At 45.4% G+C, this 20,647-nt stretch overlaps 1 protein-coding gene across 1 annotated transcript in view; it reads left to right on the top strand.

Annotated features, from left to right (window-relative positions):
- The first annotated feature begins 5,084 nt into the window (after positions 1 to 5,084).
- Tmem150c (transmembrane protein 150C) overlaps positions 5,085 to 20,647 on the top strand; it is a 38,841-nt gene continuing 23,278 nt past the window's right edge. Inside the window, exon 1 of the mRNA XM_037209200.1 lies at positions 5,085 to 5,208. The gene's annotated coding sequence lies outside the window, so the exon portion shown is untranslated. The remainder of the gene's footprint in view (positions 5,209 to 20,647) is intronic.

Below are 20,647 nucleotides of genomic sequence, written 5' to 3'. Positions count from 1 at the left end.
TCAGTGAATTCACCCTTCATTTATCCTAGACAAGGAACAGCTCAAAATGTTAGAGGGAGTCCAGCTGATTTGAATATACAGTTAGTGTTCTTATCAAAAGGAAAATGGATTACCCAATCATTGATGAGATTTCCACCCCTCTCTCTTGTGCTGGCACCCAGGTCTTGCATATGCTACCTCTGAGCGAGCCCCTGGTGAGCGATTTCTTTAAGTTAGTTTTAAATGTTATTTATCATTGTCCGCATGCACATGCATGCTACCGTACAAATGTAGGAAGGTCAGAAGAAACTTAGAGGAACCAGTTCTGCTGTGGCACCAGGGATTATGCTTAAGTCATTGAATTCATACCAAAGCAGGTTTACTCACTGAGCCATGTTGCTGGTCCCTGATGTGGAATATTCCTAAGAAATATTTATCTTCTCAGTCTGTTCTTGGTGTGCTACCAAATTCTGTAGCTCTGCTGTAAGCGTGGGCTATGCAGTCTCTGGAGAGGGGGAAAACCGCATAGGCAGGCAGCAGGCTGAGAGGACCATGAGCACCCACCACTGAGAAATCAGGCTACTAAATCACAGTGGAGAGAGCCTGGACCTCTAGTAAGAGTATCACAAAAGGGAAGAGCTTGATGCCCACCTGTGTGTCACACGAGATGGTCCCCACCCACCATCCTTTGCCTGGGAGAGGAAGAGGATGCTGATATCTGACCCACCTTCCTGGAGAAGTAGACAGGGCACTGAAAGGAGCTTGTGTCTGAGCCCTTGAAAGGGGCTGTTAGGTGATCACTGCCCAGGAAAGTAATCTAGATCTGTGGTTGTTTGAAAGAAAATGGCCCCGAAAGGGAGTGGCACGACTAGGAGGTGTGGCCTTGGAGGAAGCGTGTCACTGTGGAGGTGGGCTTTGAGGCCAAGCCATGCCCAGTGAGTCAGACCACTTTCTGTTGCCTGTGCTGAGTCCCGATGCAGGGACTCTGAGCTAAGTCTCCAGCACCAAGTCTGCCTGCAGGATGCCACATTATACCATGATGATAATGGACTAAATCTCTGAAACTGTCAGCCACCCCAGTTAAATGTTTTTCCTTCCTAAGAGTTGCCTTGGTCGTGATGTCTCTTCATAGCAGTAGAAACCCTAACTAAGACAGAAGTTGGTACCAGGGACTGGGGTATTGCTGTGATAGGACTGCCCATGCTTTTGTTTGAAGGAATATGGACTTTAGGATTGCGGATTAGAAAACCAGTCCTTTCAGTCCTGCTTAATGGGCCGCCCTAGCAGCAACGTGGAAGACAGTGGTGCTGAGTGTGATTTGAACTGTGGGTGCCTGGCTCAAGAGGTTTCAGAGGAGAAGGTTGTTTGTATACAGCCTAGAGACAGGTCTTGTGATATTTTAGTGAAGAATGTGGCTGCTTTTTGCCCTTGTCCAAAAAAATCTGCCTGAGGCTGAGGTAAAGAGTTCTGGATTAATTCCCTTGGCAGAGGAAATCTCAAAACAGCCTATTACAGACTCTGCCGTGTGGTGATTAGTGAATATGCATAATGAAAAGGAGCAAGCTGAGCAAATAAAAGTACAAAATGTACAGATTGAGGAAGGGGGCACCAGAAAGTGGAACAGAGCTAAACCCTGTGTCCAAGGAGATAAACAGATTAAGAAATGGAGTGGTGACCTCAGGGCAAGATCCCACCCAGCTAAATTTCCAACTTGAGGAAAGGAACTAAAGAAAAGCTTAGAGCTGGGTGTGGTGGTGCACGCTTTTAATCCCAGCACTCGGAAGGCAGAAGCCGATGGATCTCAGAGGCCAGCCTGGTCTACAGAGCAAGATCTAGAACAGCTTAGCTTAGGCAGTAAAGGAAACCATGGAAAACAGAAAGCTGGTGAAGATGTAATTGAATGAGGGGGCCATGTTCCAGCCCCAGCAAGCAGAACTTGGCAGCCTCAGCCACATGGTTCTGGCTTTAGAGTCAAGGATAGAAGAAAGGGGCTATAGAATTCACCTCCATTACTAAGTAAAGCTACTGAGGTCAGGCATGTATAATGGGTTCCCTGAACGGAGGCCCAGAGAGGCCATTGCATGAAGCTGTGAAGGTGAAGCCTGGATTGCCTTGGAGACTCCAAGATGTTGGAGATGCCAGAGCCATGGGACACCTGCTGAGGAAAGCTGCTAACAGGGAGTGGAACCAGCCCAAGGGAAAGAAGTGTGTTGCAGTCAACAAAGCTGAATGGAGTTGGAGATCTGAAGAAGATTTTGACATTAGACATGGAGATTCAGAGTTTGGAGTTTGCCCAGCTGGTTTTTGGTTTTGCTTTGGTCCAGTATTTCTTCACTATGGTCCCTTCCCTGTGTTTTGAAATGGTAATGTATAACTTGTGCCATTCTATGTTGGAAGTATGTGATCTGCTTTTTTATTTTGATCTTACAGGGGATTGCAGTTAAGAGATTATATGAATCTCAGAAGAGAATTCAAACTTTAGACTTTAAAATAAGTTTTAGTCTGTTATAGACTATGGGGACTTTTGAAGTTGGATTGAATGCATGTTTACATTATGATATGACTTCAAACCTTTGGGGATCAGGGAGTGGAATGTGGTGATTTGAAAGAAAATGGCCCCCAAAGGAGTGGCACTAATGGGAGGTGTGGCCTTGTTGGAGGAAGTGTGTCACTGTGGGGGCGGGCTTTGAGGTCTCATATATGCTCGAGCCACACCTAGTGAGACAGACCACTTGCTGTTGCCTATGAGTCAAGATGTAGGAACTCTCAGCTCCTTCTCCATCACCATGTCTGCCTGCATGACACCATGTCACACCACGATGATAATGGACTTAAACCTCTGAAACTGTAAGCTGCTACCCCAATGAAGTGCTTTTCCTTTATAAGAGTTGCTGTGGTCATGGTGTCCTTTCACAGCCACAGAAGCCTTAACTAATGCCACTCCAGGACTCAGAAGTACTACAGTGTGCAGTCTGGGACAAGTCCATGGTATTTGGCAGCTAGAGCCAGCGGGCCCAGGAGCCAGGAAAGTCACTTGAGCTAAGTGTAGAGTTGCAAGGCTAAAGAACCCAGAGTCCTGCTGTTCAAAGGTAGCAAAATGGATCGTCTAGTTCCAGAAGACACAACTGGCCTCCCCCCAAGCTTTTTGATCTCTGGGCCTTCAGCAGACCAAGCAGTGCCACTCAGAGGAGTGGAATTAAAAGATTCTAGTGTTCCGCCTCCCTTCTGGTAAAACACCGACCAGTAGCCACTTAGAGGAGAAAGGGCCTTAAGTGTTCAGTCTTACACTTCCAGGTCACAGTTCATCACTGAGAGAAGTCAGACAGGAACTCAAAGGAGAAACCTAAAGGCAGGAATCATGGAGCAATACTGCCTGCTGGCTTCCTCACTGGCTTGTGCTTAGTGTTGGATATATTCTAGGACCACCTGCCCCTGGAATACCGCCACCCACAGTGCACTGGGCCCTTGCACGTCATAATCAAGAAAACCCCTCACAGAAATAGCTACAGGCCAACCTGATCTAGCAGTTCCTCAACTGAGGCTTCTTCTCTCACATAACCCAGGTTGTGTCAAATTGACAATTAAAGTTAACCAGGACACTTGGCCTCCAGGAACCTCTCAGACACACCCACTTGTTATCGGAGCATCCCTTAGCCAAACCCCCCTTGATCTGGGATGTTGCTCAATGGCAGAGTGCTTGTCTGGTAGGCGTGAGGCACTGGATGTGATCCCAGAACAGCAAACAAATCAACAAAAATCAACCCCTGCAGTGATCAAGCTGGTTTTACTCTTTAATCTGCGGTCACGCCCTTTGTAGCGCTCTGGGTGCTTAAGAGTAAGACCAAGACACTATCAGTGAAAAGTGGGGGTCTGGGAAAGGCAGAATTAGTAACGAGCTTGGTTCCGGGGTGCTTTTGTACAGAATACAAAATGAAGGGAGAATCTGCCTGAAGCCTGCTCTTGCCAGCTGGGTGCGGTGATCACTGGCTTAGGAGGAGCAGACATCAGGCACTAATTACACTTCGCAAGCCCCTGCCCCTGACTGTTGCCATTCTGTTGATGGAGTGTTTCTGCATGTGTTCAGGGGACTGGAGTTCAGAGTGGCTGATTAGTTCTTGGTGAGGGAAGGACGCAGGATGATGAACAGCCTGCTTCAGGATCCATCTGAACTCTAACAAACAACCTCTGGTCTGGTGAATTTCATGTGCTTTCTGCCCTTCCAGAGAAGTCATCAGCATAAAAGTAATTTCCAAGAGAGTGCTTGAAGATTTTTCTTTGTTTGTAAAGTCATACCCTGTTTCTGTTTCTTTGAGGGAGCTTTGAAAGCCTACCCAAATTCCTAAGTGGAATACCATTAGGCTGGAATCTACAGTTTGGCTTTCTTTCCTTGGGTCAAAAATGGGGTGGACATCAGTGGTATTAGAATAGCCATTTATAATGCTGGTTTCCAATTAGGAAGCTGTTTTAGTTAGGGTTTCTATTGCTGTGAAAAGACACCATGACCTTGGCAACTCTTTTAAATTTAATTGAAGTGGCTTACAGTTTCAGAGGTTTAGTCTATTAAAATCACAGTGTGGTGTGGCAGTGTGCAGGTAGACATGGTGCTGGAGAAGGAGCTGAGAGTCCTACATCTTGACCCACAGGCAACAGGAAGTGAACTGTCTCACTGGTGTAGCTTGAGCAAAGGAAACCTCAAAGCCCACCCCCACTGTTGTTGACTGGTTTTGTTCTTATGGGGGGGGGATGCCACCCAGCTCCCAAATAAATCACATGCAGAGGCTTATTCTTAATTCTGATTGCCTGGCCTTAGCTTGGCTTGTTTCTTGCCAGCTTTTCTTAACCTGAATGATCCCATCTACCTTTTGCCTCTGGGCTTTTCCCATTCTCTTACTTCTGTAAATCTTACTCTGACTCCATGGCTTGCTGTGTAGGTAGGTGAGTTTGCCTCTCAGATCTTCATCTCCTGGCATTCCTGGATGTTTTCTGTCCCCTGGGGACCTGGGTGGGGCAATTCTTGTTTTGCTCTGACTTGTTTCATGTTTGGTTGTTTTCTCTTCACTGAAGTAGGCATTGACGTCAGAGCCTAGCAAGAGAGAGCCTGCATCTTGAGGGTTCAGTGCTTGTTCTGGCGCTTGGAGCTGGCCCAGTACACCAGAGAGGCTGCTGCGGTGGTGCCGTTTCCCAGCTGGGGACCGAGGCGTGCACGACAGCCTGTGGTCAGACTGTTGGGTGAGCTTTTTGGTTTTTGCCTTTGGGATAGGCAGATATATTAAATAATTGCATCTGGTGAGAGGACCAGGAGAGAGAATCACCTCACCACTTACAAATGACGTCAGTACCGAGCCCCAGCCTCTCCCCTGTCTCGGAGGAGGTTTGAGTGCTGTCTTGACTCAGGGAGTATTTGACGAGTAGAGAAATGATTTGTGTGTTTATGAAATCTCTGTGAAAATGGGGCTGAGGGCATGTCTCAATTGATAGAGTGCTGGTCTAGTATGAACCTTTGTAGATGGTGGTATGTGCCTGTAATCCCAGGACTTGGGAGGTGGAGGCAGAAGGATCAGAAGTTCAAGTGTGAGGCTAGCCTGGGCTGCATGAAATCCTCTCTCCAGGAAAAAAAAAACTGAAAAATTTACATATATGAAAAGTCATCGTTGGCCGGGCGGTGGTGGCGCACGCCTTTAATCCCAGCACTCGGGAGGCAGAGCCAGGCAGATCTCTGTGAGTTCGAGGCCAGCCTGGTCTACGGAGCAAGATCCAGGAAAGGCGCAAAGCTACACAGAGAAACCCTGTCTCGAAAAACCAAAAAAAAAAAAAAAAAAAAAAAAAAAAAGTCATCATTAAGTCAGGAAGTCATTCATTCCCTGGCTTCAGTTCTACCATGGATTTGGGGAAACTGCCTAGTCACTCTGGTCTCTTGGATGTCACCTAATTCCCAGGCAAGGCTATGTTAGTGTCCCCTAAGAATCACAGAACTTTTCAGATAGCTTATGAACAGAGTGACTTTGCCATTTGATGAGATGTTTGGGCTTCAGTTGCTGGTGCATTTGAGTGTACTGGCCGTAGTAAAGGATTCTGCAGATTCGATAAGAATCTAATGGCACAGTGGCTTTGAAATTGGAGGGCTCGTCTGTCTTTTTAATTTATGTAACATAGAGGGTGGGTGATCTGAATCAGCAGGAGCGGAGGGAGGGATTGGCAGTGAGGCCGTCTGCAACGTAGCATCTGTGCGTTGGTCGCTGCTGTCTTAGATCAGAGGGAATGAGTGAGAAATCCATTGTTTGTACCCCGTTGGTAAGGAACCAATCATGTGGCTGTGCCACACATAGCCGGGCAGCTGCGTGCCTACCTAGTCTCCTAATACAGTGGAAGAAGCAGGAAGCTAACGTTCATAGATGGCTGGCGATCTCTGCCGCAGCCAACTCCTCTGGCTCCCAGCAAATCTGGTGTTGCACCGTTGTAACTGGAGTGTGTAAATGTGAGTGTGGACGGTGGGTAACTTGTGATTTAGTTTACAGCTTGTTAGACTTTCAAGAACTACATCTAGGCTCCGTGGGTAGAAGGGCTTCCTATGCAAGCCTGTCAACCTGAGTGTGAGCCCCGGAACTCATATAACAGTAGAGGGAGAGAACTGGCTTATAGTGGTGTCCGCCACATGTGCCATGGCTTGTGTGCATGTGTGCGCACACACGCATATTATATATGCACAATAATAATAAATATAAAACAATTGCATTTGTCCTGGGTAGAAAGGACCATGTGTTACCCAGGAACTGTAACTTTCAGGTGGAAGCGCTTGTATTCAGGAAATGCAAACACCATTCCCTAACTCCACCCCTAGCTAGCCGCTGCTTCCTGTCCACCCCACTGTCTCCGCTGGTTGGACCGCTTTGCTACCTCGTAAGTGAAATCATATAACATGGTATGGCATTTATCAGAATTTCCTGTTTTGGCTGGCCTTGCAGTTAGGACAACCCTCCTGAGTGCTGGGATTGTAAGTGTAAGCCACCGTGCTTGGTTTTTGTTGTTGTTTTGTTTTTGGTTTTGTTTTGTTTTTCCTTTTTAAAGCTAAATAATGTTCCATTGTATGTAAAGTGCCAAACTTTTTCATCCACTGAAAACTTGTTTCTGTCTTTGGCTGTTGTGAGTAACGCTGCTGTAAGTGTGGGATTACATGTATTTGTTCATGTCTCTGGTTTTCATTCGTGTGGTCTGTGTTAGGTCCCTCTCTGTTGCTGTGATAAAATACTATGACCAAAAGCCACCGCACCTAGGGGGACATTCTGCATCATGTGCTAATTTTATTTTTAACTTGTTGAGAAACCACTATATTATTCTAATGTTAGGTTACATGATTCCATTGTATCTTTGTGTGGTGTGCAGGGGTGGGGAAACACACATGTGCGTGTACCACAGCATGCTTGTGGGGGTCGGAAGTCCATCTCAGGTATCAGTCTTCACGCTCCGTCTTGTCTGAGGCAAGAGTTCTATTGCTTTTTGCTGCTCCATACACCAGGCTACCTGGCTCAGAAGTCTCCAGGGCGTCTCCGACCTCTGGCTCCCTTCTCAGCATAGGAGTGCCGGGATTCTGTGTCTACAATCCCAGCACTACAGATCTAACTTTATGTAGCTTGTGAGGATTTGAACTCAGGTCTTTTGAAACTTGTGCTTCAAACACTTGACCCCCTGAGCCATCTCCCCATCCCATGAGCCATGTCCCCAACTGACTCTAACATTTTAAATTCCCAGCAATAGTTCTAATTTGAGGCTAGGCATGGTGGCACATGCTTGTATTCCCAGCACTGGGGAGGCAGAGATGGATTTCTGTGGGTTGGAGGCCACGTTAGCCTTCATAGCAAGTGCCAGGTCAGCCAAGGACAGATTAAAAAGCTCTGTTTTTTTCATATCCTCACCAATGCTGGTTTTGTTTTTGTTTTGTTTTGACACAGGGTCTCTCCACATAGCCTTGGCTGTCCTGAAGCTTATAATATAGACCAGGCTGGCCTCAAACTCATAACAATCTCCCTGCCTCTGCCTCCTAAATTCTGGGATTAAAGGTGTGTGCCACCATACCCAACTAACTCTTGTTAATTTTATAATACCCATTCTAATGGATGTAGGATTGTTGATGTCTTTCTTTTTAATTGTGGTGAAATTCACATAACAAAGTTTGCCATTTCAGCATTTTTAAAATTATGTTTTATTTGTGTGTGTGCAAGCATGCATGTGTGTGCCTGTGTTCATATTTGTGTGTGTGCATGAGTATGTGCATGTGCAGACTCATGTGCAGGTGTGTACACAGGCCAAAGGGGGGTCAGATATCCTAGAGCTAGAATTGTGAGCTGCCTGACGTGGGTGCTGGGAACTAAACCCATGTCCTCTGGGCTCGCAGCCACAGCACTGTCAACCACTGAGCCGTCTGTCCAGCCCTGACTTCCGGTGTTTTTAAATGCACAGTTCAAAGGCAGTGACTATATTCACAATGCCATGTATCTGTTGCACTTTATTTCTTTTTCATTTCTCTGTTGGAAAAATTTTTAATCAATTTTATTGGGTGACAATTGGTGTCTAAATACTTTGGTATTCATCTCTAGAAAGTAAGAACCTTGTCCCTTTGTTTCAAAAGGAATCTTTCTTCAGATTCCTGTGGAGAGAGGGAGTTTCCTCACAAAGCCGCACTGACAAGAGAGGCTACTTATCATAGTCCAGGTCACTTGCCCTGTTACAGTGGGAGATGAGCGGACAGAGTTAGGTGCTGTACCAACCTGTAATGAAGACTTCCGGTTGACCTTCGTTGTGTTTGGAGAATGGTGGAATTGGATGATGTCACTAAGGGACTCATTCTTTCCACCGGTTTTGGTTTTTTGTTTGTTTGTTTTTTGTTTTTCGGGTTTTTTTTTTTTTTTTTTTTTTTTTTTTTGAGCTGGGGATTGAACCCAGGGCCTTGCGCCTGCTAGGCAAGCACTCTACCACTGAGCTACATCCCCAACCTCTTTCTACCTTTTATTCAACTGGCCTCAATATGGTGGCTCTGGGTCCTCGTGTTTGTTGTCTCGTGTTACATATGGATGCCACGACACCAGGTACTGTATTTCCACTGTCCCGAGTGAGAAAAGACTGTGGGTAGAAAAGATTTTCCATTATTGAGGATGCCAACCCTTCCCATTTGCTGCTCAGTAGACTTCCTTTTGCATCTCAGTGGCTCGGTTCGGGAGTTTGCTGGAATGGTACTTACCGAAGGAAAATGAGGTGACTGCCTTAACCAGCCATGATGCATGTGGTATCCTTGGGCTGAACATTTTGCTGTCCCAATAAAATGAGACTTCTCTTAACCAAGGAAAACAGAAGTTGTATCCTCCATATATGGGCAGTGTCTGTTATTATTCTTAAAGATTTGAGTGCATTTTGAGATTTAAGTGCATTTGAGAGGCCGTGGCACAGAAACTCTGAGACAATACTGAATCCATGTGCTAGTGGAAGGGAATTGGGGATTTATTCTTTGGATGGTATCGGGACAGTGAGTTCTGTCTGTTTCTAAGAAAAATAATCCTCTGGGCCATGAGTCTGAGAGGACCCCTGCGGTCACCTGTTGGGTGAATGAAGGTGACTTCTTTTAGAAATCAAGAGAATGGTGGAGAGAAACAACCAGTGCCGTTTCTGTTTAGAAGTCATATTTGGGGAACGGTGATATTTTACAGAGATTCTTCACTGCAGGCATGTTGAGGTTTTTGCCAGTACTCTCAAAAAAAAAAAAAAAAACAACCAACTTTGTAGTGCGGACTGACTTTGTAGCTTTAATGGTGCTGCTTATGTCTGCTGATGAGGGCAAGTCGTCATAGACTCTTAAGGTGACACCAGGTCACCTGACTTGTGTCGTCCAAAACTTAGGACGCAGTAAAAACAACTTTTATCTCAGGGCTGGTGACTTAATTGTTGGCTCTTTTTCCCTGCCCATTTGTATCTCAGAGTCTATAAAAATTATGGGGAAACCAAACAAATAGCCCTTGTCTTTCTCACTTATAGTGGCAAATGGATTTCAACGCAATATAAGCCCTCCACGTTTGCCCAGGACAGGCATGGCAGAGACTCCCAGGAGGCCCCTGGTTCGTAGACACCGTGACAGCCCTAGCCATTAGTGACCGGCTCATTCATCGTTTCTGCTCCACACTAGCTGGCCCTGAGAGTGTATGAAAAATTGCTGTGGCACGGAACTCATCTCCTGATAAATTACAAAGTGAGAAAAGATAAGCAAAGAGCTCGGGTAGTGCTTGCAGTGGAGCGAGGAATCAGGTGTCACTTAACAGCAGAGACAGACCCTGAGGAGAGTGCCATTTGACGATTTCATCCTCATGGGAGCACACTTACACAGACTGACTGCAAGTCACCAGGTGCTGTAATCTCAGGGGACTGTGGCTGTAGACAAGGTTTGTCATGAACAGAAATGTTAATTCATGATGCATTACAGCAGTTAGCCGTTCCTGGGAGATTGACTAGACAGTTAGGTGTGTTTTCACTGTATTTTCAGTCCTTATAAAAATGTGGGATTTTTCCCCCCTATTCCACTATTTTCCCCCTTTACTGATGAAGAAACTGAGGCACAGTGTAAGCTTAGTCAGTGTCACCTAGCTAGGAAGTAGCAGAGCTGGGACTCTAAGCCCGAGGAGATTAGCTACAACTGCCTCTCCCCGCTGACCCAGACAGACAGACAGACAGACCTTCTCTTTTACAGGCAAACACTTTCTGGTGCTGTGAGTACCGTTTGAACTTCTGCACCCTGCCGGTCACTGGGAGAAGTGCTTTCAAGAGCCTCAAACAATGAGGAACTGCTGGGCTTCCGTTTTCCATTTGTAGGTGGAAGGTGTCTTTCCATCATGTGGTACAATGGAAGATTTGTCCTCGGGGATGGTGTACTAGCCACAGGAGGCCATTTCCCCGGGCTTTGATAGCCTCGTTTGTGCTGGAAGAACCACATGGCACTTGATAACAGAAGTATGAATGATAATATCACTATTATTGTCGGCCCCTTTATGAAGCCCTTGCTGGTCTCAAACTGCCTCAGTCTCCCAGTCTGAGATGACTGACATGAGCCACCACATCCAGTTGTGACTTCGACTTATAAAGTCCCCTTTTTTGAAAAAAAAAAAAAGTGCATGGGGTCTTAGGTGACAAGCTCGTGTGGGCGTCCAATACATGCTTTCAAGAGAGTATAACTTTTGAGGCCAGGAAACGTCTAGAGCATCAGGATTATAAATGGTGGGAGACACCACAGTCCTTTAGCTGTGGTTCTTTTTTCCTCTGGCAAAAGCAAGGGTTTTGGAGCACATAGAGAGCTGAGGGAGCAGGATTTTCACTGTCTCACTCCGTGCTATGCAGCCTGCCTCACACACGGGCTGGGTAAGAGTGCAGATCACTCACACTTGTGGAATGACGTTTATTAGAAGAGAACACATGGTGAGACGTACAGAGCTGGCAGCCCCTGACGTTGCGAGATGTGGCCATCTGGGTAGCAGCTTAGCAAGTCATTTCGATAAATAATGCCATTTGGAGGAGAGTTTCAAACCGAAGCTCGATGCCAGAACCCTTTCAAGAAGGTTTTTGCAATTCTGGCTCTCTCCCTCCTTTTGTCAAAAACTCATTAGATCTCGTTCCAGTTACGCTCCGCTCTTTGGGGGCATGGGAACATTTGTCCTTGGCTTTTCACTGTGAAATATTATTGGAAGATTAATATCAGTGGAGTAAATACTACACAGAATAAAAAGAACCCAAATTTATTATACAAAGATAAAATACCTTCTCTAGGCTTTCATTTTCTGTGTCTGAGTGCTTTGCCTGCTTGTGTGTATGTACACCACGTATGTGCCTGGTGCCCACAGAGGCCAGAAGAGGGCATCAGGTCCCCTGGAGCTGGAGTCACAGATGGCTGTTAGCTGTCCTATTCATGCTAGGAATTGAATCTGGGTCCCTCTGCAAGACCAGCAGTGCTCTCAGCCACTGAGCCATCTCTCCAGCCCAAAATAAAAGTCTTGGGATTGTGGAATATCTCCTCTCTTTCCTTGAAGAGACTTCTTCATTTTGCTCAGTAGAAGAAGGAAACATCCTTATGTCTTAGTTAGGGTTACTTAGTTAGGTTAGTTACTGTTGCTGAGATGAAGCATCATGACCTGCTGTAGAATAATGCTTTTGTACACTGGTTTAATAAAACGCTGATTGGCCAGTAGCCAGGCAGGAAATATAGGCAGGATAAGCAGACAAAGAGAATTCTGGGAAGAGGAAGGCTGAGTGAGGAGACACCAGCCCGATGTTCAGGAAGCAGCATGTAAAGGCACACAGGTAAAGCCACTGAACATGTGGCCACATATAGAATAATATAAATGGGCTGAGTTTAAATGTAAGAGCTAGTCAATGGTAGGCCTGAGCTAATAGCTGAGCAGTTATAATTAATATAAGCCTCTGTGGGGGACGAGAGTGGGAAGATTTGTTCCAACTGCTGGCTGGCTGGGACACAGGAAAACATTCAGTTACAATGACCAAAAGTAACATGGGGAGGGGAGGGTCCATTCTGCTCACAGTTCCACATAACAGTTCATCATCAAGAACAGTGAGGGCAGGAACCTGGGGGCAAGAGCAGATGCAGAGGCCATGGAGAGGTGCTGCTTACTGACTTTCCCTTATGGCTTGCTCAATCTGCTTTCTTATAGAACCCAGGGCCACCAGCCCAGGGATGGCACCACCCACCATGGACAGGGACCTCCCCCCACCCCCGGATCAGTAATTGAAAAAATGCTTTACAGCTGGATCTCATGGAGGCATTTTCTCAACCGAGGCTCCTTCCTCTCTGATGACTCTAGCTTGTGTCAAGTTGACACAAAACCAGCTGGCACATCCTACTAGTAAATGAAAACTTTGAGTGAGGTTTTATTTTTATTGTAAAAAGTTATTTATTATTAATATATGTGTGTGCACATGCATGCATCATATGTGTGTGTGTGCACGTGCATGCCATGGCACATATGTGGAGGTCAGAGGACAATTTTGTGAAGTCAATTCTTTCCTTCCACCTTTACTTGGGTTCTGGGGATTAAATTCAGGTTACTGCAGGCATACATGCAGGAAGAACACTGTCTACATAATAAATAGATAAATCTTAAAAAACAAAACAAAACAAATTCAGGTTACCAGATCTATACAGCAAGTACCTTTTCTAGCTAAGCCATTTCTCCAGCCCCTAGTGACATCTTCTAATCTAACTGGAGCAATGGACCAGTTTGTGTTCAGGAAACATGGGAGGATGGAAGGCAGAGAACTACCTCTCAGTCTTTGTTTCAATTCTAAGGATACTATCATGTGACCAAGAGAAAGCTACACTCTATTGAAATGTGTATTCTGTGTCCCCATGAGCGTGTGACACAAGACCCTATCCAAATTAATTAATTCACTCAAATTCAAGGAGGACTTTGTAAAGTCAAAGTCACAACTGGACATGGCAGCTCATGTGAGTGTCTCAGCACTTGGGAAGCTGATGCAGGAGATGTTTGAGGCCAGCAAGGGCTTTATTCTTGGACAATATGGAGGCACAGTTGTGAGAGCTGGTTATTGTACTCTGAGGTTCTTGCTATCAAGTTCATTTTCTGAACTTGCCCTTGATTCCATGTAGCACATAGTCAGTCCTGACCATCTTCTGGGACCCCACAGACCCCGGACACCAACAACAGAGAGCACATCATTTGTTTGTCTACTGGAAACTCTCTGGTCACGACCGTGGACTAAGAGGATCAGTAGATTCTCTGTGACAATAAAAGAGATGTGTGTGTAACAAGGTGTACCAGGAAGGCAGAAAGAACTGAAAACATGATTTGTTACATGGGACGTTGATGGGTTGATGAGAGGAGAAGTTGGTCTTAAGCTTTTCATTGTAGTCTTCTGGTTTCTAGATGAGTCTTGACACTTAGCAGGGTCCTTTGCAAAGGAAAGGTGGGTAGGAAGATGGAGTAAGTAAGGGGACTTTCCCCTTCTACACACCACACCACACCACACACACACACACACACCACATACACACACACACACACACCACACACACACACCACATACACACACACCACATACACACACACACACCACATACACACACACCACATACACACACACCACATACACACACACCACATACACACACACCACATACACACACACCACATACACACACACCACATACACACACACCACATACACACACACACACCACATACACACACACACACACACACACACACACACACACACACACACCCCTCTGGTCTTAAGCTCATACCTGTTAACTGCCAGAAGAACACGACATGGTGGGCTCTACTGTGTCTCTGATTTATGTCCTTCAGTGTAAGAATTTTTTCTTTGACTTCATCTGACTTAGCTCATCACACGTTTCTCAAGTCTTACCAAAGTAATTTATAAACTGTCTAGGAGCTAGCCAAATTCAATCAAACAGTTTTAAAAGATAAAAACCAGATCACAGATTTCAATATAAAACCACAAAGCTTTAGTAAAAAGGACATAGGAAAAAAATCTGAGATCAAGGGATAATGAAGAAGTTTCTAGGTTTGACAGTTAAAAGCAGGACCTATAAAAAGAGAAGTGTGCAGGTTAGATTTTGTTAAAAGTAGAATTTCTTGCTTTGCAAGTGACTTTGTAAATGAGCCAGGTGTGTGACACATGCCTGCCTGTACCCCAGCTCCTGAGAGGTGCAGGAGGGAAAAGGAACTCAGGGCCACCCTCGGGCGTCTTGTGAGTTCAAGGCCAGCCTAGGCTAGGTGTGACCCTGTCTCAAACAAACAAGTGAGTAGAAGATGTGTCAGTGGGTAAGAGTACTTGCTGTTTAAGAGTGAGGGCCTGAGTTCGGTCCCTAGCACCCCTGTAAAAGCCAGATGTGGTCACATGAACCTGTAAACCCAGCGCCAAGTTTGAGGATTTCTGGGGCTTGGTGGCCAGCTAGTCTGGGGGCAAGGAGGATGGTCAGCTCCAAGTTCAGTGAGAAGCCCTCTTTCAAAGGGAAAAAGGGATGGCGCAGAGCAGGTCACCTAACACGCACCCTGGTCTCTGCACATGTGTGCACAGATGTGGGTATCCATGCATGCATGCACACAGACACACACCATACACAAAGGTCTTGTGGTGAGAGATGTCCTCTAAACAGATGCTGTGTGCCTTTAATATGCAAAAAATGAAAAGTTACTTTATACTACATAATTTGAACTCAAATGGCCCAAAGCTCTAAACAGGAAGAGCTAAAACTATACAAACAGTGAGAGGAGACAAGAGCAAAAGCCTCAGTACTGGGCTTGGCGATGATTTCTTGTTTCGGGATACTAAGACTCAGGCAACAAAGGAAAATGTAGATAAATTGGACTTCCTCAAAATTAAAAACATGTGTGCCCCAAAGGATACTATCAACAGTGAAATGGTGACTTATGTAATTGGAGAAGTTTGGATATGTGATGGGAGATTAATGTCCAGGACAGACATGGAACAATAAAGCATTGAAAATGTGAAGAGGGGCCGTAGATGTAACGCAGGGGGAGAGTGCTAACCCAACATGCACAGGTGATAGCCAATGCTGAAAAACAAAAAAGTGCAAACTAATAGAGTAGGCATTTCTGTAGAGAAGACGCACAAATGACCTGTAAGTGTGTGACCACACACATCCATGAAGGTGGGAAATTTACATAAAACTAACAGTTGAACCATAAAAAGGGTCGATACAAGATGGATGCTGAGATCTAGTTGAGGGGTCATATTAAGGTTGGTTATTAGTTGAAGATGTTAGACATTGGTATGCTGGAGATGGCTGGTGGGGAGATGGTGTGATGAATAGACAGGGTTTCACTGTATTATTTCTTACAACTCTGTATGAATTTGCAATCATTTTAAAAGGGAAGACAGCATAGTCTGCATGAAATACTTTGGAAGAAGCACCAGGGTAGTTCCGCTGCAAGCTACTAATACAACCGTTTATAGACATCTCCCCAGGCATCTCTTCATGCTAAGAAAGGGCAATTTTCATCTAACCTCGGGCAGGGTATAGAGAATGTTTCCCATAACTTAGACATAAGTTGTCCTAGGAGAGTTAAACTAGTAAAAAAAAAAAAAAAAAAAAAAAGAATTTAGAAACCTTGGCCACGTTAGGTTTTTCTAAAGCCAAATAAACAAGTAACACAATGAAAAACAACAAAGCATACCCTGTATGGTGAGGGAAACCTGAGATCCCAGCCTTCGGGAAGTTCAGGCAGGAAGATGGTTTTGGGGCTAGCCTGGGCTATGGAGTGAGACTGTTTCAAACCAAAGCACAAACAATAACAGCAACAACTACAAAAATTAAGGAAAGGGCCGAGGAGGTGGCTCAGTGGATAAAGTGCTTGCCACGCAAACACAGGGACCTGAGTTCGGATCTCCATCACCCAGTATCAATCCAGGCCTGGTAACACTCACCTCTGACCCCAGCACAGGGGTGAGATGAGGGCACAGAGACAGGCGGATCCCGAGAACTGCCAGCCAGTCTGGCTGAAATAGTGACCTTCAGGCTCAGGGAGAAACCTTGTCTCAAATAAGGTGGAGAGCAACAGAGGAAGACATTGGTGTCAGCCTGTGGCCTTCACACCTGCGTGCACATGTTGACATTCCCCTTGCCCACATGCAGAAATAACCAGAACACACGTGGCTCCATGGAAGAGCGTATCCCATCACTAAAAAATAGATAAAGCCACAGGAAGACAGACCTTAAATATTAAGATGGTAAGATTTTTTTTTGTTTTTTTGGAAAGCCATTTGAAGGAAAAAATTATTATCAGAAAAGCTATCTGTGCCTTTCTAGAAAAAAGTGGTACCTGGAGAAGAAAGTTTGTCGTCCCGAGTCCTGCTCTGCAGATAGGAGCCCAGTCCTAACACATGGCTCCATCTGCTTAGCCACTATAGTTATAGCACTTCCAGAACAAGGACTATGTGTAAGGCTCTGCCTACACCACCGTCAATCCTCAGCACACCCTACAGAGCAGAAACAGCTCTATGGTTAAACTAAGGTGTGAAAGACGGGATAACCCATCGGAGATCACATGGCTAGTGACTGGCAAAGTGAGTTCGCATCCGGAGTCTGCCCAGGCCGTTTCTGTCCTCCTGCCTCTTTCAAGGAAATGATTGCAGACCACTAGCTTGTCGCTGTTGGACCCCAACGGTTTAGGGTCTCCAGTGGGCGCCCCAAGAACCCAGACTCCAGTCCAGTTGATGCAACAGCACGAGGTTTTTATTGAAGCGACTGTACAGACGGGCTACTCTTGTCCTGAGAGCAAGAGTCACATCTTACTGCAGCCACATGGGGGCTTTAAAAGGAAAAACCCACAAAAGCCATAAGATTACAATTCCCATACAATTTCGTTTCACAAGATCATGGTCTGATCACAGAGTGGGTACAGTCATGTCCACATGTACATTCTTCCTGAAACCTCAAGGGGGGTATCAAGGCGGGAGTGGAGTTTACACAAAGGTCACGTGGTCCTTCCTGGAATACCTGCAACTATCCCAGTCACAGTTGAGCACATCTCTTAACAGAAATCTTTTCACATTGTTACATTGTGGCAGGGGAGGTTGAACAACGGCTGAGTCAGCTTGCCCTTGGACCTAGATTTTTAGTTTCTCATTTCCTGGGGCTTGGGGGTGGTGTAAGCCTGAAGGGTTAGGGTCTTTCATCACCATGGTCCTAGATTGGACTTAACTCTTTTTTATGTAACTCCCCACTTCTGAGCTCTGATCTCCCACAGTCCTAGGAGAGGAGCCAGTGCGTCGGTCGGTCCACGTGACTGTTCTGTTTCTCACTGTACATTTGCAGGTGGGTATTCTGATTTTGTCACCTGTCTAATGCAAGCGTGGTAAATGCCTGTTGCACCATCTTCGTAAATTGTCTGTACTGTTTAACCTCAGCAAGGAGCTGGCTCAAACGCCAGGATTTGCGCCTCTCACTTCAGACTCAAGATGATTCATCTCCAAGCATCCTTCAGACTCCCCTGCCCTGGGTCAGGCTGCTCCTTGACTCCGGAACAGGTTGAAAATAGAACAAAACAGCTCAAAGTGCAAAGTGAAAGCAGTGTGCCTTTGAGAGCACTAAAAGGTTGTTGTGTCTCCAGAACATAAAACACCTAGAGAGGGAATGGCTGAGGGGAATCTTCTCTGCCCCCAGTCGGTGACTCTGACATCACGGTTTAACAGGGCTTCCTTAGCTGCTTTCTGCTAGATGTTGGAAACATTCATTGGGAGATGTTTGTATGTTCTTCTTGCTAGTTGGTGTAGGGGTATATTGTTTGTAATCTAAGAAATAAAGCTTGCCTGAAGATCAGAGAACAGAGCGAGCCACAGAGTTAGCCATAGAGGTCAGGCAGTGATGGCACACTCCTTTAATCCTAGCGCTCAGGAGGCAGAGGCAGAGATCTGTCTGGATCTCTGTGAGTTCAAGGCCACACTGGGCTACATGAGATTAATCCAGTCTAAAAGAGAAACAGAGCCAGGCAGTGGTGGCACACATTTTTAATTCAACACTTGGGCTCACACACCTTTAATGCCAGCACTAGGAAGATTGAGACAGGAAGTGATATGGCTGGGCAGAGAAGGGACTATAAGGCAGGTGGAGACAAGAATTCACACCCTTTCAGGCTGAGGCGTTGGTGAGGTAAGAGGTGTGGCTGTGGCTTGCTCGGCTTCTCTGATCGTTCAGCTTTCACCCTGATATTTGGCTCTGGGCTTTTATTAAAAGACCAATTAGGATTCATGCAACACTTGGGCTCCTTCAAAACCGAAAGTACAGCAATGGTAGATCTTTCTTCGAACTATGAAAAACACAAAAAGACTTTTCATTGTCCTGTGTTTTCTGTGGGACTTGCCTGGGAACTTGCAAAGTCTCATACTCCTACAGTATGTATACAGGTAATATTAGCTTAATACATTATGTAAAGTTTGGATTCAACTCTCTTTTAATATAATGATAAGTTTACTTGTTAATGTTACTGTGTCTCATGTTATTAAGAGAAAATAAAAAGGAATCAGTAAGTAGGGGGAAAAAAAGAAATGTCAGAAAGATGTAAGGATTGAAATGCTTTTAGTAAAGATGGACTTACGTTTGGGGGTTAAGACAACAGCTGTTTTCCAGAATGGGGTGGAAAGCCTAAGCAAGTCACAAAACTCTAATTAAGTTATGTAAGACATTGGAAAATGAGACTCCGATAGCTAAGAAAGATTATTTATTTAAGAGTATTTAGGCTTTGCCTCAGCTTTAAATAGTACACACTAGCTGGAACTGTGACACTGGTATGACTGACCTGGCTATTTAAGAAACTTACTTGGAGGCTATCCTAATGTGGAAAGAGGAATTAAAGGGGACATTCTGCCCCTTGTCCTCCAAAGTCAACTAGGTCCCAGGGACTGGGAGATGTCTCTCAAAATGTCCTCTAAACCTGTGGAGTCAACTGTTCTTTTGTTTGGGGAGGCCATGGAGACTGCACTGGGTGGACTCGAACCAGTCTGCACTCTACACAGAAGGTCAACATGGAGGAAAACCTTCCTCCATCCTCCTGGTGAAGCCATTGCTAAGCAGGGCTTGAACTAAATCTCACAGCAGTGGAACAACCATAACAGGACGGCCAAAGGAGCCAGGGGCTCCTCAGCAACCCCAGAAGACCAGACCTTCAATCAGCAACCCCGGAAGACCAGACCTTCAATCAGCAACCCCAGAAGACCAGACCTTCAATCAGCAACCCCGGAAGACCAGACCTTCACCAGCCTTAATAAAAAATAAATGATGCCGGGCGGTGGTGGCGCACGCCTTTAATCCCAGCACTCGGGAGGCAGAGCCAGGCGGATCTCTGTGAGTTCGAGGCCAGCCTGGGCTACCAAGTGAGTCCCAGGAAAGGCGCAAAGCTACACAGAGAAACCCTGTCTCGAAAAACCAAAAAAAAAAAAAAAAAAAAAAAAAAAAAAAATGAAATGATTGATTTTAGCCTCCTCCATGGTCTTAAACACACAGCAAGAAAGTATTACCACAAGTAAGATTACTGACAATAATATAAAACAAACAAATAATAGGCCAGGCCTTCCAATGCTCTGGATGGTCGACTGACAAGCCACCCCAGTTACAAGCAAACACAGGACTCTCATCCTTTCCTTAGCCGTAAACACATTGCTGTTTTTAGATTCCTGGTTTTGTTTCCTTCACTCTACAAAATCAGACTAAGACCATGTCAACATCCTCATCTCGATGGTAAAAAGCCTTAAAACTGGAGATCCAGGTCTTCATGGTGAAATTGGTTTAAGTCTATTATGAGCTTAGCACTGATGCTGTTAAACTCTAAACCGTGTGCACTCAGCTACTATCTTAATTTTATCTCCTCTTCACAGTTTGCTCACACTCAGATGGTCCTGGAACCATCTATCTTATCTCCTTGATCACCACCCCCCCCAGTGCCTGAAAGTCAGTTGAGTGGGGATACTGAATCCTTCTACACCCCCAGTATCAGCTAGAATCAATCAGAATGATTCTGTGTCCATCTCCTAGATGACTTTAGGGTTTTAATCTTTAGTGGAGAATGTTAGATAGCTAGATAATTATTAGCAGGCTTGGAAGCCATTGAGGAAGGAGCCC

The sequence above is a fragment of the Peromyscus leucopus genome, chromosome 10 (genome assembly GCF_004664715.2).
Source record: "Peromyscus leucopus breed LL Stock chromosome 10, UCI_PerLeu_2.1, whole genome shotgun sequence".
Taxonomy (NCBI): Eukaryota; Metazoa; Chordata; class Mammalia; order Rodentia; family Cricetidae; genus Peromyscus; species Peromyscus leucopus.
The sequence above is the reverse complement of the archived record's forward strand: the minus strand, read 5'-3'. Positions and strand labels throughout refer to the sequence as shown.